General features: G+C 42.0%; 1 protein-coding gene across 1 annotated transcript in view; it reads left to right on the top strand.

Moving 5' to 3' along the window:
- Positions 1-17158, top strand: part of LOC126106653 (centrosomal protein of 164 kDa) — a 675221-nt gene that overhangs the window by 342556 nt on the left and 315507 nt on the right. The gene's annotated exons all lie outside the window — the stretch shown is intronic.

Genomic DNA, 17158 nt, shown 5'->3' on the forward strand with positions numbered 1-17158 from the left:
GCCATTATACGTGGAATTTCAAAACAATTTCGTCCATGGCGAAACTAAAACGATTTTCCTTCGAAATCCCCGTCCACTAACTCTAGATTCTGGATACGATTTTGGTCGTGTTACTAAGGCACCCTCGCGAGACGTATACTATTTACGTGTTACAATGCATATTCGATGTCTCTTGTCCCAGAGTCTAGATTATTTTGTGCTACTGGTGCTACAACGGCTGTTAATACTGCGAAATACGAACTACTCTGCCATGCAGCGAAAACGATCAGCTTGATGGCCACGAATTTTTGTTGGAAATCCAAATTGGGTTTACCGCCCGTTTGCGTTGTTGGTGGGTCTGTCTCCTGGGCGTTTGCTATGGTAACAGAGGTCTTTTGCGTCTCCCTCTCCTATGATCTATTGCTTCCTTCTTAATGTTGCTATATGTGCTGCCCTACAGAGCATCATCCAGGATCTAAAATCTTTTCCACCCCCGGCCCCTCTTCACCTCAGATTCCTCTCTAGGACTGTTTTTATAAGCCCCTCCGTCTTTATAAATATATGTCCATTCCAGTTTTGTTTCCTTCTTTTTATTAAATCCAATAATGGGACTTAATATCTGAGGTCATCAGTGCCCTAGACTTAAAACTACTTAAACGTTAGGACATCACACACATCCATGCCCGAGGCAGGATTCGAACGTGCGACCGTAGCAGCAGCGCGGTTCCGGACTGGCGCCTAGACCGCTCGTCCACAAAGGCCGGCGAAGCTTTGTCCATATTGTTGCAGAAAACTCTCCTTTTCTTACAAAAAGCCTCTTTCGCCATTGTTATCGTGCTTTTAATTTCAGTGCCGCTTACCAGTCGGTTGCTAAACTGCTCTCTAGGTATTTAAAGCTTTACACATTTCTCCATTCAGGTTTATCTTTACCCCTTTATTTCCTTCTAGTGCCATAACTTTTATTGTCTTTGGATTCATTTTTCATTTCGTAACTAGTTCCTTTAGCTTCAGTGGCATTCGCTATATCCTGTATTTTTTTCTCATCTGTTGCTAGAAGGACTACGTCGTTTGCAAACTCCATATTCTTCTTCTTCCAGTTATTGCCCCATTGTCATCTAGGGGGTAGAGGTCAGCCATATTTTCTAATTTTACATGAACCATGGACCTTGCCGTTGGTGGGGAGGCTTGCGTGCCTCAGCGATACAGATGGCCGTACCGTAGGTGCAACCACAACGGAGGGGTATCTGTTGAGAGGCCAGACAAACATGTGGTTCCTGAAGAGGGGCAGCAGCCTTTTCAGTAGTTGCAGGGGCAACAGTCTGGATGATTGACTGATCTGGCCTTGTAACATTAACCAAAACGGCCTTGCTGTGCTGGTACTGCGAACGGCTGAAAGCAAGGGGAAACTACGGCCGTAATTTTTTCCCGAGGACATGCAGCTCTACTGTATGATTAAATGATGATGGCGTCCTCTTGGGTAAAATATTCCGGAGGTAAAATAGTCCCCCATTCGGATCTCCGGGCGGGGACTACTCAGGAGGACGTCGTTATCAGGAGAAAGAAAACTGGCGTTCTACGGATCGGAGCGTGGAATGTCAGATCCCTTAATCGGGCAGGTAGGTTAGAAAATTTAAAAAGGGAAATGGATAGGTTAAAGTTAGATATAGTGGGAATTAGTGAAGTTCGGTGGCAGGAGGAACAAGACTTCTGGTCAGGTGATTACAGGGTTATAAATACAAAATCAAATAGTGGTAATGCAGGAGTAGGTTTAATAATGAATAAAAAAATAGGAGTGCGGGTATGCTACTACAAACAGCATAGTGAACGCATTATTGTGGCCAAGATAGACACAAAGCCCATGCCTACTACAGTAGTACAAGTTTATATGCCAACTACTTCTGCAGATGATGAAGAAATAGATGAAATGTATGACGAGATAAAAGAAATTATTCAGGTAGTGAAGGGAGACGAAAATTTAATAGTCATGGGTGACTGGAATTCGTCAGTAGGAAAAGGGAGAGAAGGAAACATAGTAGGTGAATATGGATTGGGGGGAAGGAATGAAAGAGGAAGCCGCCTTGTAGAATTTTGCACAGAGCATAACTTAATCATAGCCAACACTTGGTTCAAGAATCATAAAAGAAGGTTGTATACCTGGAAGAATCCTGGAGATACTAAAAGGTATCAGATAGATTATATAATGGTAAGACAGAGAGTTAGGAACCAGGTTTTAAATTGTAAGACATTTCCTGGGGCAGATGTGGATTCTGACCACAATCTATTGGTTATGAACTGCAGATTGAAACTGAAGAAATTGCAAAAAGGTGGGAATTTAAGAAGATGGGACCTGGATAAACTGAAAGAACCAGAGATTGTAGAGAGTTTCAGGGAGAGCATAAGGGAACAATTGACAGGAATGGGGGAAAGAAATACAGTAGAAGAAGAATGGGTAGCTCTGAGGGATGAAGTAGTGAAGGCAGCAGAGAATCAAGTAGGTAAAAAGACGAGGGCTAATAGAAATCCTTGGGTAACAGAAGAAATATTGAATTTAATTGATGAAAGGAGAAAATATAAAAATGCAGTAAATGAAGCAGGCAAAAAGGAATACAAACGTCTCAAAAATGAGATCGACAGGAAGTGCAAAATGGCTAAGCAGGGATGGCTAGAGGACAAATGTAAGGATGTAGAGGCTTGTCTCACTAGGGGTAAGATAGATACTGCCTACAGGAAAATTAAAGAGACCTTTGGAGAGAAGAGAACCACTTGTATGAATATCAAGAGCTCAGATGGCAACCCAGTTCTAAGCAAAGAAGGGAAGGCAGAAAGGTGGAAGGAGTATATAGAGGGTTTATACAAGGGCGATGTACTTGAGGACAATATTATGGAAATGGAAGAGGATGTAGATGAAGACGAAATGGGAGATAAGATACTGCGTGAAGAGTTTGATAGAGCACTGAAAGACCTGAGTCGAAACAAGGTCCCGGGAGTAGACATTCCATTTGAACTACTGATGGCCTCGGGAGAGCCAGTCATGAAAAAACTCTACCATCTGGTGAGCACGATGTTTGAGACAGGCGAAATACCCTCAGACTTCAAGAAGAATATAATAATTCCAATCCCAAAGAAAGCGGGTGTTGACAGATGTGAAAATTACCGAACTATCAGTTTAATAAGTCACAGCTGCAAAATACTAACGCGAATTCTTTACAGACGAATGGAAAAACTGGTAGAAGCCGACCTCGGGGAAGATCAGTTTGGATTCCGTAGAAATGTTGGAACACGTGAGGCAATACTGACCTTACGACTTATCTTAGAAGAAAGATTAAGAAAAGGCAAACCTACGTTTCTAGCATTTGTAGACTTAGAGAAAGCTTTTGACAATGTTAACTGGAACACTCTCTTTCAAATTCTGAAGGTGGCAGGGGTAAAATACAGGGAGCGAAAGGCTATTTACAGTTTGTACAGAAACCAGATGGCAGTTATAAGAGTCGAGGGGCATGAAAGGGAAGCAGTGGTTGGGAAAGGAGTAAGACAGGGTTGTAGCCTCCCCCCGATGTTATTCAATCTGTATATTGAGCAAGCAGTAAAGGAAACAAAAGAAAAATTCGGAGTAGGTATTAAAATTCATGGAGAAGAAGTAAAAACTTTGAGGTTCGCCGATGACATTGTAATTCTGTCAGAGACAGCAAAGGACTTGGAAGAGCAGTTGAACGGAATGGACAGTGTCTTGAAAGGAGGATATACGATGAACATCAACAAAAGCAAAACGAGGATAATGGAATGTAGTCAAATTAAGTCGGGTGATGCTGAGGGAATTAGATTAGGAAATGAGACACTTAAAGTAGTAAAGGAGTTTTGCTATTTAGGGAGTAAAATAACCGATGATGGTCGAAGTAGAGAGGATATAAAATGTAGACTGGCAATGGCAAGGAAAGCGTTTCTCAAGAAGAGGAATTTGTTAACATCGAGTATAGATTTAAGTGTCAGGAAGTCGTTTCTGAAAGTATTTGTATGGAGTGTAGCCATGTATGGAAGTGAAACATGGACGATAACTAGTTTGGACAAGAAGAGAATAGAAGCTTTCGAAATGTGGTGCTACAGAAGAATGCTGAATATAAGGTGGGTAGATCACGTAACTAATGAGGAGGTATTGAGTAGGATTGGGGAGAAGAGAAGTTTGTGGCACAACTTGACTAGAAGAAGGGTTCGGTTGGTAGGACATGTTTTGAGGCATCAAGGGATCACAAATTTAGCATTGGAGGGCAGTGTGGAGGGTAAAAATCGTAGAGGGAGACCAAGAGATGAATACACTAAGCAGATTCAGAAGGATGTAGGTTGCAGTAGATACTGGGAGATGAAGAAGCTTGCACAGGATAGAGTAGCATGGAGAGCTGCATCAAACCAGTCTCAGGACTGAAGACCACAACAACAACAACATTGAAAAGGATAGGAGACAACCACCGTGCCGTGTATGGCGGAGGATACGTTCCACTGTATTAGTTGTAAGAGCTTTTTCCCGTTCCATTCTCGGATGAAGCACGGGAAAAATGATTGCTTAAATGTCTCGGTGCCGTAAATAATATAATCTTATCCTCACGATATCTATGGGTGCGATAAGTAGGGTATTGTAATATATTCCTAGAGTCATCTTTTTAATATCGGTTGTTGAAACTTTGTTAAAAGACTTTCTCGGGATAGACAGAAACTATCTTGAAATATCTGCGAATTCAGTATCTCTGTGACACTTTCCCACTGTTCAAACTAACCTGCGACCATTCGTGCTGCCCTTGTCTGGATACGTTCAGTATCCCCTGTTAGACCTATTTGACACGGAATCCAAACACTTGAACCATTTTTTAGGGTGGGTTGCAGGAGTGATTTGTAGCCAGTCTCCCTTGTAGATTAATTGCCTTTTTCGCAGAATCCTATCAATGAAAAGAAATATGCCACCTACTTCACATAGACTGAGACTTTGTCATATTTCTGGTAAGTGTTACACCAGATCTTTGTATGAACTGACTGATTCCAGTGGCGACTCATTAACATTATAGTCGTAGGATACAAAGTTTTTTCGTTATGTGATGTGCACAATTTTACATTTCTGAACATTTAAAGCAAATTGCCAATCTTTGCAACACTTTGACATCTGAATATTAATGCAGCTTCTTTCAGACAGTATTTTTGTGCAGTTCATTTGCGATTCCATTCCCTGCGACCCCTTGCTTCCTTCTTGATGCTGCTGTATGTGCTGCCGTTCGTCACATCATCCAGAGAAAACCCAGAATGAAATCTGACACTTGTGCGGCACTGTTTCAAGAGGGGTAGACCCCGGAGATGCAAACGTGTAAAGCGTTCAGTTCAGAGAGGCCATAAAGACCGGTGGGTTACAATAATGTATATTCTCGGAATTAAAAAGTTGATGTGAAATTTTAATTGACCCCCGCCCCTCCTTTAATGAGATTTGGTGAGATTCTGCGGGACCCTTACTCCACGCGCCATTGTGAGCTCAGGTAATTAATGGAGGCCCCATTATCAGATAGGCGAGGAAGCAGGCACGGAACGAATTCAGAGACGCGCTGCTAGCGTCGTAACACGTCGGTAAAGCCTGTAAGAAAGTATAACACAAATGCTCGTGAAATTGCAATGGCAAGCCTCGGAAAAGAGATGACGTAGTTAACGCTGGGTAAGGTTTGGGAACCTATGGTCGAAGATGACCGTGTGACCATTATGTTCATACCGTCGCGTACCTCCCGTACGGATCATGAGGAAGACATAGGAACGATTACAGTGCGTACGGAGACACACGAATAACACACGAATGGAATAGGACAGGAAATCGATAATACTGTACCATGTATCCTCAGCCATGCACTGTAAAGTGGCTTGTGGCCTGCGCGTAGAGGTAGACATCCGTTTTATACAAACCACTGTTACTTTTCACGCAAGGAAGTTTCACACTTGCAGTATAAATTCTGAAAATAAAATTGATATTAATGAGATTTATTGCACTTTTATGTGAAATATACTGTCCGAAAAAGTCGCTGCACCAAAAAGCAATAATGTAGGGTATTGAAATTTCCGGTATACATTTGTCTACGTAAGATATATACGTGATTAACATTGCAAGTTCACTAACGTAAGCGCTAGATAAGCCACTGAAATCCAATATACTGGTGCATTACTGTTGTACCTCCCCAGGACGTTGAATGCATACATGCAGACGTGCATGCATTGTGTTGTACAGGTGCCGGGCGCCAATTTGTGGGATGGAGTTCCATGCCCATTGCACGCGGTCGGTCCACACAGGGACGGTTAACGCTGTTTGTGGGTGACGCAGGAGTTGCCGACCGTAGATATCCCATGGCCCTGAGCACTATGGGACTTCACATCTGAGGTCATCAGTCCCCTAGAACTTAGAACTACTTAAACCTAACTAACCTAAGGACAGCACACAACATCCATGCCCGAGGCTGGATTCGAACCTGCGACCGTAGCGGTCACGCGGTTCCGGACTAAAGCGCCTAGAACTGCTCGGCCACCGCGGCCGGCTGATATCCCATATGTGCGCGATTGTAGGCGGATCTGGTGATCGAGCAGGCCATGCTCTGTAGAGAATGTTGGTGTAGCGGGACTTTGAATTTTGCCGCGCTACACTCGTTCCCCCAGATATAACTTATACCGTCGCAGCTGTATGAGCGCTCGACGGCAGAGAAAATATTTATAAGAAAATGAAGGTACAAAAATTGTAACTCTTTTTGTTTTCTACCCGCTGTTATCTCTTGAGAGCGAAAGCTTAACTTCACTTATTCGATAGTCTTGGTATGATTCAGACATAAAAACTTATTCGTTAGTCTTGGTCTGATTAAGACGTAAAAAACTTATAGATGTGCAGACATATAGTACTGTGGAAGCTTGTATGAAATTTGGAGGATGGAAGCAGCCGTAAAATACATTGCATTCAAGATCAAGATGGCTTTAATTTGTAGACATTAGTAATTCCTGGGCGATGAAATTTACTGCAAGATTGTGGAGCAGCTACGACTTTTTCATGCAGAAATGAAGCAGGAGATCGTTGGAGAACAAGACCTGAACGCCGCACGAGAGAAGACATATTAACTTGGTAATGAATGTACTGTTATCTACGCCATTTCCCCCTTTTAATCACGTTTTGTTATTCTCTGTTCTCTTTCAAATAATTTTTGTAGTGGAAATTGATTTGACTTTTGCTCAGAAACGCCACAAGGACCTCCCCAACAATAGCTTTTCCGAATCACGAAGTCCGATAGCTTTTCTGTAATACGAAGTCCGATTTGCATTTCATTCTTTCCCTTTTTCACGGTTATTAACGAATTTAAAACTCCCTTTTTGTTCACCATTTCTTTCCACATTTTCAACCATTTCTTCTCTTTTCTTCTATTTTTCTTTTTTATTAGCCACTATATTGGGTTACAACAGCGGTATGCGGGGTAGTGTTGTCCCGTTGGAAAAGAGCCCCTGGAATTAACGGCGGCATAACAGTCGAATCGCCAGACTGACGTACAAATTTGCAGTCAGGTGCCTGAGATAACCACGAGAGTGATCCTGCTGTCATACGAACTCGCACTCCTGACCCTCAAGGTGTGGGTCCAGTGTGTGTACCACGCAGACAGCTTGGTTACATCTGGCCTCCATCTAATACACGGCCATCACTGGCACCGAGGCAGAACCAGATTTCTTCTGCCCTCCAATGAGCTCTCGCTTGGCACCACTGAAGTCGCAGATGACGACGGTTTGAGGTCAGTGGAATGCATGGTGCAGGTCGTCTGTCTCGGAGCTGGCCTTGAAGTAATCGATATGTAACAGTTCGTTGTGCCGCTGTGGTGCCAACTGCTGCAGAGCCCCACACCGAACACGGTGGTCGTCCCTTTAGATAGTGCCACGTGGCCATCCGGAGCCAGGTCTTCTTGCAACCGTACGAGGAGGGGGGGGGGGGGGGACCCAAAGAAACCGGATTGCTGTCATAAAAAAATTTATTGATGAATCTTTTTACAAAATTACTTCAGTCACCTTCAAAATACTCTCCATTACATGCGATGCACTTGTCAAGTCTCTTTTCCCACTGTTGGAAGCATGTTTGGAACTCTCCAAGTTTGATATTGTCCAGTGCCCTTTGGCGAAGCTGTTTTTACCTCCTCCACATCGTCATAACGCTCCCCTTTTAGCGACTTTTTCATTCGTGGAAATAGGAGAAAGTCGCACGGGGCTAGGTCCGGCGAATACGGAGCGTGGGGAACGACAGACCACCTCGGATGCCAAATAGTGGGTCACTCGTAAGGCCATATGTACTGGAGTGTTGTCGTGATGCAGAAACCAGTCACCTGATCGCCAAAGTTCCGGGCGTTTCCTCCTCACATCCTCTCGCAGACGCCTTAAAACATCCAAGTAAAAGTGCTGGTTAACAGTCTGGCCAGGGGGTACGAATTCCCGATGCACAATTCCACGAACATAAAAAAAGACAGTGATCATCGTCTTCACAATTGACCTCACTTGCCTTGCTTTTTTTGGTCTGGGAGAGTTGGGAGTCCTCCACTGGCTCGACGCTTGCTTGGTTTCTGGGTCATACCCGTAACACCAACTCGCATCCACTGTTTTAGATTAGATTAGTTTTTCGTTCCATAGATCCGTGTTGAGGAGATCCTCGTGGATGTGGAACATGTCACTTTTTTTTGTAAAGCTGAAATAACAATACTAATAGTATGAATATATACATTATTTGTTTCTATTAAAAAATTCGTCAGTGGAGTAGAAGGAGTTGGCCACTAGTAAGTCTTTCAGTCTCCTTTTAAGCTGATGTTTATTTGTAACTAAATTTTTTATGTTTGCTGGCAAATTATTGAAGATGAGTGTTCCTGAGTAGTGGACCCCTTTTTGAACTAAAGTAAGTGCTTTTAAGTCCTTGTGCAGATCATTTTTGTTCCTGGTATTGTGTGTATGAACTGAGCTGTTTGTTGGAAAAAGAGATATATTACTTTACTTTACTTTACACGTGGCTAAGGCCTTATCGACCATACACCTGCTCTACGAGCCTCTTCCAATTATTTCTATCCAGGGAAATTGTTGTCCAATCAGAGTTGATGCCCATCCTAGCTGCATCTTCCCGGATATTCTCCATCCACCTAATTCGAGGTCTTTCTCTTTTTCTCTTTCCTTCTAATTTCTTAGTGGATGCTATTTTGGGTAGTCTGTTCTCCGGCATCCTTGCTACATGACCAGCCCAGTTCAGTCTTCTCTTCTTTAACATTTCCACAATGGTACTATGTTTGTACAGCTCCCGTAGTTCTTCATTTTTCCTTATCCTCCACTCCATGACATTTTCATCGAAGAAGGTCCAAATATTTTTCTTAGTATTTTTCTTTCAAATATCAACAGTTTTTCTTCATCTTTTTTCCTGAATGTAATAGCTTCACATCCATATAATGCTACTGGTACAATAGTTGACTGATAAAAACGGATTTTGAATTCAGTACTAAGTGATCTCATCCTTAAAATTTTGATACAGCTGTAAAAGGTTCTATTAGCTGCTGCTAGACGGGCGTTTATTTCTATTTCTGCTCTATTGTCTCTGCTAAAAAGACTCCCTAAGTACTTGAAGTGGTCAACTGCCTTGAAAGTGAGACCATTTACGGTCAGTGGTGTATTCTTTTGGAGTTTTTTACTTATGACTAGATATTCTGTCTTTTCTTCATTCACATGAAGTCCAGCTTTCTCAGCTATTTTGTAATAATTTTGCATCATCCTGATTAATTCAGCTTTTGAAGTGCTTATTAAGGCTACATCATCTGCATAAGCAAGTCTAGTAATGTTCTGTCCCTGCAGTTGGATCCCTTGTGGATTAGTTTTGGTGAATTCTCTATCAATCTTCTCTAAGATAATATTAAATAGAATAGGTGAGATGGCATCCCCTTGTCTCAGTCCAGTGTACACCTTAAAATTTTCAGTCTCTCCTGCAGGTGTCTTAACTTTGCATATGGTTTCTTCCAAACACATTTTAACTAATTTGATTAATTTTAATGGTATTTCAAATTCTTTCATGGTGTTTAAGAGTGTCTGTCGGTGTATGCTATCATAGGCCTTCTTGAAGTCTATAAATAGAATATGGATATCTACATTAAATTCCCATGCCTTCTCAGTTATTTGTCTCAATGTGAATAAGTGATCCAAAGTGGATCTGTTAGTGTGGAAACCACATTGGTAGTCCCCAATCAGTTCTTCGGTTATGGGAATCAGTCTGTGTAGTATACACATCGACAAAATTTTATACGTGACATCGAGTAGGGCAATTCCTCTGTAGTTATCACAGACAAGGGGATCATTCTTCTTAAAGATGGGGCATATAATTGCAGTTTTCCAATCGGCCGGTATGTTTTCTGTCTCCCAAATTGTTTCAATTAAGGAATGTAGTTCTGTTTCCAATTGTGGTCCTCCATTTTTTAAAAGCTCAGCATATACCTGGTCTTCCCCACAGGCCTTGTTGTTCTTTAATTTCTTTATTGTTTGTCTTATTTCATTTACTGATGGTGTGGTGACTTGTATATCAACTGTATCTGGTTCTTCAAATGTAAAGTAATATTGTGGATCATTGCAGTTGAGCAGCTGTGTAAAGTATGTCTTCCATGTTTCTTGTATGTCATTCTTGTTTGTAAGTATTTTCCCGTTATGGTCCTTTATAAACTGTTCCCTTTTAGTGAATTTTCCCAAGGACTTTTTTATATTCTGGTACATCTGCCTTGCTCTGTGATGCTTGAAATCATTCTCCGCTTCTCTTACCATGTTGCTGTAGTGTTTTCTCTTCTCTTGTCTTAGAGTTCGTTGTGTTTCCTTGCGGATTTTATAGTATCTCTCCTTTAGTGTAATATTGTCCATGTCTTGTAACCATGCCTTCCTCGCGTTTTGCCTCTCCAGTACTCTTTCTTGGCACTTTATATTAAACCAGATTTTGTTAGTTCGTTTTCTTTTACCTATAGTTTTGGAAGCTACATCTTGAATACTGTTTCTGAGGTGTCTCCATCTACTTTCCACGTCTTGCTGGTCACTATGTGTCAGTCTAGATTCCGATAGGTTAATTTCCATTTCTTTCCTAAAGTTTTCTTTTATTTTTTCTTCTGCCAGATTTTCTACATCGTACCTTTTAATTTCAACCCTATTTGTACTTTGTTTCTTTTTTAGCTTTATTTTCATTTGAGCTATGATTAACATATGATCTGTCTCACAATCTGCTCCCCTAAAAGTTCTAACGTCTTTAATACTGTTTTGAAATCGTCTTTGGATGGCGACATGGTCAATCTGGTTCACTACTTTTCCATCTGGTGATATCCATGTCCCTAAATGAATGCGTTTGTGTTGGAATTTTGTGCTGCTTAATGTGAGACCATTTGCCATTGCAAAGTTTATGAGTCGCACACCATTCTCTGAACTTTCATCATGTAAGCTGTAATTCCCAATGGTTGGTTTGTAGATTTCATCTTTTCCTACTTTGGCATTAAAGTCTCCTAACACTATTGTTACATTATGTCTACTTATTGAATTATATGTCTGTTCCAGTTGACTATAAAATTCTTCTTTCACGTCATCTTCCTTATCTTCTGTGGGTGCATGAACATTTATAAATGTAATATCAAACCACTGAGCCTGAATTGTAATGTGTGATATTCGGTTATTAATTGATTTGAATTCCTTTATTGTGTCAATTGCTGTTTTATGAATGTAAAAGCCCGTTCCAAATTCATGGCGCTGGCCGCAGTCTCCATACATTATTGTCCCGTCTCCTATTTTCCTTGATCCCGTTCCCTGCCATCTTATTTCTTGGAGCGCTACCAGTTGTACCTTGTATTTTCCTAGTTCGTTTATTAGTATTTGTGCGCTTCCTGGGCGGTATAGACTTCTGACATTCCACGAACCAAAAGAGAAATCCTTGTAACTTTGCCAATTTCTGTTCCAGTAAATTCTGTCCTGTTTCCGAGGCATACCTTGAGTGTCCTGACCGGCCATTGTTTTACATGAGTGGGTTGGTAGCCCTCTGCACAACCCCCAACCTGGAGGACCAGGAGTCTTGATTTTGGGGTACTCTACCCCTAGGGATTTGCCTTCACCATGGCTTAACGAGTCATCCCTACCCGTGCTAGTTTTGGTCCACCCCGGGTATTTTATTTCCCCGGTACCCCCCATATCTGGAGAGCATTCCCCAATCCGCCACCCGGGGAGGGGCCCGATGGGGGACTAGCAACCCCACACGGGAAAAGAGATATATTATTTAGGACAAATTTCATTAAGAGGTAAATATACTGAGAGGCATTAGTTAGTGTACCCAGTTCTTTGAAGAGGTTTCTACAAGACGTCCGTAAGTTTACTCCACAAATAATACGTATTGCACGCTTTTGGACTCTGAAAACTTTTGTTTGACTTGAAGAGTTGCCCCAAAATATTATACCATATGACATTATTGAATGAAAGTAGGCAAAGTATGCAAGCTTTTTCACTTTTATGTCGCCTATGTCTGCTAACACTCGAATTGCAAATACAGACTTATTAAGGCGTTTCTGCAGTCCTGTGGTGTGCTCCTCCCAACTGAATTTATTATCAAGTTGCAATCCCAGGAATTTAAGACTGTCAACCTCTTCTATCTGCTCTTCTTCGTACTTTATGCATATGCTGGGTGGAAACCTCTTACAGGTTCTGAATTGCATACAGTGAGTCTTTTCGAAGTTTAATGTCAGTGAGTTGGCTTTAAACCATTTATTAATATCCATGAATATATCAGTAGCAGATCTTTCTAGAACTGCACTCGACATACTATTTATTGCAATACTTGTGTCATCTGCAAACAAAACAAACTCTGCTTCTGGCATCGTAACTGATGAGAGATCATTAATGTACACAATTAAAAGCAATGGCCCTAAGATGGATCCTTGTGGGACACCACATGTAATTTCTTCCCATTCTGATGATGACAGATGACTTAATTCACTAGTCCCTTGCACTGACACCCTTTGTTTCCTGTTAGCTAGGTATGACTTGAACCGTTTTGCAGCACTGCCTGTGACACCATAGAATTCTAATTTATTTAAAAGGATGTTGTGGTGTACACAATCGAATGCCTTTGACAAATCACAGAAAATACCTGCTGCTTGTAACTTGTTATTTAATGAATTAAGTACATTTTCACTGTAGGTGTAAATAGCCTTTTCGATATCAGAACCCTTCAGAAATCCAAACTGTGCTCTTGATAATATGTTATTTGTGGTCAGATGGTTGAGAAGCTACCTGTACATTACTTTTTCTAAAATTTTTGAGAATGCTGGCAAAAGTGAAATCGGTCTGTAGTTTGATGGCATCTCTTTATCCCCTTTCTTGAATAGAGGCTTAACATCTGCATATTTCAGCCAGTCAGGAAATGCCCCAGTTATAATTGACTGGTTACACAAGTAACTTAGAATTGTACTAAACTCACAAGGTTGTGTAATGACTTTGTTCAAGAAGTTTGGATCACGTGCAGTCTCTGTATTCAAGTCCTAACACAAATTCATGCAGATGTTTTTTTGCTCCTGTGTGAGAAGCCGCGGAACAAATTTAGCAGCAACACGTCTCATGTGCAATTCCTCACTCAAAATCCGCTGGCACGAGCTCCAACTGATTTCTGCCTCTGATGAAATTTGGTCGATCGTTTGGCGACGATCCTCGTTGATCTTTTGGCGGACCTTTTCAATGTTCCCCTCATTTCGCGATGTTGAAGGGCGTCCAGAGGTAACCCGCTATCAGTCAGAGAAACACAATACCACTACGTAGTTGTGGCGGCACCTACAACATTTTTCAGAACTTCCGCTTACTTTGCACTCGATTCTAAGCCGCAGGCGGTTTTTTGGATTACAAAAACCGGATAAAAGTGCGGCTTAGATTCGAGTAAATACGGTACTTGCATGTTCAGCTCTACACTGACGTCGTCTGCACAGCTGCTTCATGAAGGTCTCTACTAACCCCATCTAACGTGAGTACCCTGCACTACGTTTACGAGTGGCGGCGCCCTCGGAGTCCGGTTTCTTTTGGGTCCCCCCTCCTATATTCACGCGACTACAGCTTCTAGCAATCATGTACCATTCCTGCCAAGTCTTTCTACAATATCGCAGAAGGACTGTCGAGCTTCTCGTAACCCTATTACACGACTTCGTTCAAACTCAGTGAGATGTTGATAATGGCGTCATTGCCACCTTAAAAGCATTATCAACTCACCACGTCGAATCTCAAAGGTAACTAACGCTCACAGCCGTTCGAGTGTGTATTTATAGCAAACCTGATTTGCATGATAATGACGCTACTAGCGCCACTCTTATGCGACCGACGCGAAATTTGAATAATCATCTTTAAGGGGAACACACCGTGGTTCAGGTCGAAATAAATCGATTTTGGTTTTCATCCTATTTCAATAGATTAAGGTTTTATTTAAGTACTCTGAAAACGATTTTGCTGAAAACAGTTTTTTCGAGCATTTAAAGAGCATTTTCCTACCACATGTGTTTATGTGTCACGCCCACTTTTCTGTTACCCACTTTTCTGCATATGTTTTGGATCTTTATATCCCCTACATTGCACGTTAGGCATTTTTTTTACTCCCAAGTGTGTTGGCTATCCTTGGAATGCAACGGTCGGTATTCTATTGTTTCTGCTGTTTGTAAACAACACGCTTTCAAACACGCGGTTAGTTTTGTTCAAGTGTGATTGCGAGTAGTTGTTATAGAAAACTTGCAGGTATACTATGGGCAGGAAATTAGGAGAAATAAAGAAAATCTGGAGACAATGAAGAGAGATGTTTGGGCCATATTCTTCCACAAGTCCTCTACTGATGGTAAGCCATGTCATGGATTGCGTCCATCAGGAGAAAATTCTTGGTGCAAATACAATAGGGCTCAGCCAACTGGAGAATCGTATTCCCACCAGCATTCTCTTCCTGCTGCTGTTATTACAGCAATTAAACCTAATTTCAAGAGGCTAGGCTCATCCTGACCTTCTAAGGAAATGTCTGCGTGGGCAGACACAGAACCCAAATGAATGTTTCAACAACATAATTTGGAACTGCCTTCCTACAATTATATTTGTAGGCATGCATACAATGAAACTAGGAGTTCATGATGCGGTTATTACATTCAGTTGTGGTACTATTGGAAAGTGTTGGGTACTGAAACAGCTGGGAATTAATCCTGGTGAAAATATGATCACTGGACTGCAACATTGCGATAAAATGAGGATGCCGATGCAGACAGGGCTGCATCTAATATGGCCAAGAAAGCGAGACAAACATCCAGCAAGGATAAAAAGAAGCTGGAAGACCTGCTAGAGGCCAAAGAAGAGCCATCATATGCAGCAGGACAGTTTTAATTAACTGTAGGTAACAAATTTCAAAAGTTTTTTCTTTAAAGTAAATTTCCCGCAAACTAAAATTTTCAGTACATGTGTCCCATTATATCAGAAACTATCATAGATAAATGAATGAAATTTTCAGAGACTCTGCATAACATAGAAAGCCACCTCTGGTAATACATTCATTAATATTCCCCCATTAGGAAGATTACAAAAAATATTTTCTGCATTAAAACTTAATATTTATTGTTATTAATTTTAAAAAAGTATATCTTAAAAACTATAAAATGGATAAAGTAGATTTTAGTACAGTTGATTCTATTAGCATCACGTAATATACAGTAAAAATATTAAGGCCCTGCATCAAATAGTTTTTTTTTCAGAAATGGGTCAAATACTCGCCTAATTTAACGGGGGTTAGATAGGCAGAGTGTGGTTCCCAAGATGTACACTCCTGGAAATTGAAATAAGAACACCGTGAATTCATTGTCCCAGGAAGGGGAAACTTTATTGACACATTCCTGGGGTCAGATACATCACATGATCACACTGACAGAACGGCCTAACGGTGTGCGGGACCGTAGCCCAGCTTCATGGAGACGGTTGCGAATGGTCCTCGCCGATACCCCAGGAGCAACAGTGTCCCTAATTTGCTGGGAAGTGGCGGTGCGGTCCCCTACGGCACTGCGTAGGATCCTACGGTCTTGGCGTGCATCCGTGCGTCGCTGCGGTCCGGTCCCAGGTCGACGGGCACGTGCACCTTCCGCCGACCACTGGCGACAACATCGATGTACTGTGGAGACCTCACGCCCCACGTGTTGAGCAATTCGGCGGTACGTCCACCTGGCCTCCCGCATGCCCACTATACGCCCTCGCTCAAAGTCCGTCAACTGCACATACGGTTCACGTCCACGCTGTCGCGGCATGCTACCAGTGTTCTGCGATGGAGCTCCGTATGCCACGGCAAACTGGCTGACACTGACGGCGGCGGTGCACAAATGCTGCGCAGCTAGCGCCATTCGACGGCCAACACCGCGGTTCCTGGTGTGTCCGCTGTGTGCCGTGCGTGTGATCATTGCTTGTACAGCCCTCTCGCAGTGTCCGGAGCAAGTATGGTGGGTCTGACACACCGGTGTCAATGTGTTCTTTTTTCCATTTCCAGGAGTGTAGAAATACGCCGACCAACTTTCGTTTATGTCGCACAAGCCCTTCTCGATATTCCGATATTTTTTCAGTCAGTGTGTACGAGAGTAAGTCAATTACTATCCGCAATTTAGTTATGTTTTTATTTTGGCAGTTCTGTCGTTTTACGTTGATGACGCATGCTTTGTTTATTTGTTGTTATATCTTTGCAATGTTAGTTTTGTTATCGCTACCGTGCTGTTAGTCATGGCTGCTCCGCTGTCTATTTGCACCAAAGAAGAGCAACGTTCAGTGGTCCGTATTTTTCTGGTCGGAAGGCGTATCAGGGGCCGAAATTCATCGAAGACTTTCGGTACGGTACGGGAACAGTGTTTTGCCACAAGGGAGTGTCTACGAGTGGATTGAAAAATTCCGAAATGATCGCACAAGTGTTACGCACGATGAAGGAGCCGGACGACCGTTTACCGCCACAAATGAAGAAACCATTGAGCGTTCACGTGAAATGATTCTCTTAGACAAACCATTAACTATTGACGAAGTGGCACATCGTCTACAGATTAGTCATGGTTCTGTCTACAAAATCATCCACAACAGACTTGGGTTTCATAAAGTTTGTGCAAGTTGGGTCTCAAAACAATTCGCACAGTTG

This window comes from Schistocerca cancellata, chromosome 10 (genome assembly GCF_023864275.1).
Source record: "Schistocerca cancellata isolate TAMUIC-IGC-003103 chromosome 10, iqSchCanc2.1, whole genome shotgun sequence".
NCBI classification, from domain to species: Eukaryota; Metazoa; Arthropoda; class Insecta; order Orthoptera; family Acrididae; genus Schistocerca; species Schistocerca cancellata.